Raw genomic sequence first — 985 nt, forward strand, 5'->3', positions numbered from 1 at the left:
CACCGTAGTGGAACGGATGGGACCGGTGATATACCGGGTGCGGCAACCGGGCCCCCGACGGACGGAGCAAATCTACCACGTCAACTTGCTCAAGAAGTGGGTTCCCCGGCCCGAGCAACTGGCCGCACTAGCCCATACCAGGACCCCAGTAGTGGACCTGGAACCGCAGCTGTCGGCGACCCAGAAGACGGAGCTTGAGGCCCTGGTCAGTCAGTTCCGGGATGTGTTCAGTGAGACCCCGGGCAGAACTACCGTCATAGAGCACGAGGTCCGCACACCACCCGGAGTCGTAGTCCGGCAGCGGCCCTACCGGATACCGGAAGCTCGCCGGCCGGCTATAGAGGAGGAAGTCAAGAAGATGCTCCAACTAGGAATCATCGAGCCCTCCCGTAGCCCGTGGGCCAGCCCCATCGTGATGGTTCCAAAGCCGGACAACACCCTCCGGTTCTGTAACAACTTCAGGAAGGTCAACCAAGTCTCGGCCTTTGATGGCTATCCCATGCCGCGGGTGGATGAGCTCCTGGACTGGCTGGGCAAGGCTCGCTACATCAGCACCTTGGACCTCACCAAAGGCTACTGGCAGGGGGCCCCGTCCCCCCAGTCCCGGGCCCCTTCACCCTATATACGGACGCCTCCGGCACCGGTTTAGGGGCAGTCCTCTCCCAGCTCCGGGATGGAGAGGAACACCCCATAGTCTACATCAGCCGGAAACTCTCCCCCGCGGAGACCAGGTACGCCACCCTGGAGAAAGAGGCCCTGGCCATAAAGTGGGCAGTCCTGGAGTTAAAATATTACCTGTGGGGCCGCCGGTTCACCCTCGTCACTGACCATGCGCCCCTGCAGTAGATGTCCCGGGCGAAGGATACAAACGCCCGGGTGACACGGTGGTTCCTCGCACTACAGGACTTCTGCTTCCAAGTACAACATCGGGCCGGGGCCGATCACGGGAATGCGGACGGTCTCTCCCGGGGCTGGTCCGGTTGGG

The sequence above is a fragment of the Sinocyclocheilus grahami genome, unplaced genomic scaffold, assembly GCF_001515645.1.
Source record: "Sinocyclocheilus grahami isolate Dianchi unplaced genomic scaffold, SAMN03320097.WGS_v1.1 scaffold403.1, whole genome shotgun sequence".
In the NCBI taxonomy this organism is placed as follows: domain Eukaryota; kingdom Metazoa; phylum Chordata; class Actinopteri; order Cypriniformes; family Cyprinidae; genus Sinocyclocheilus; species Sinocyclocheilus grahami.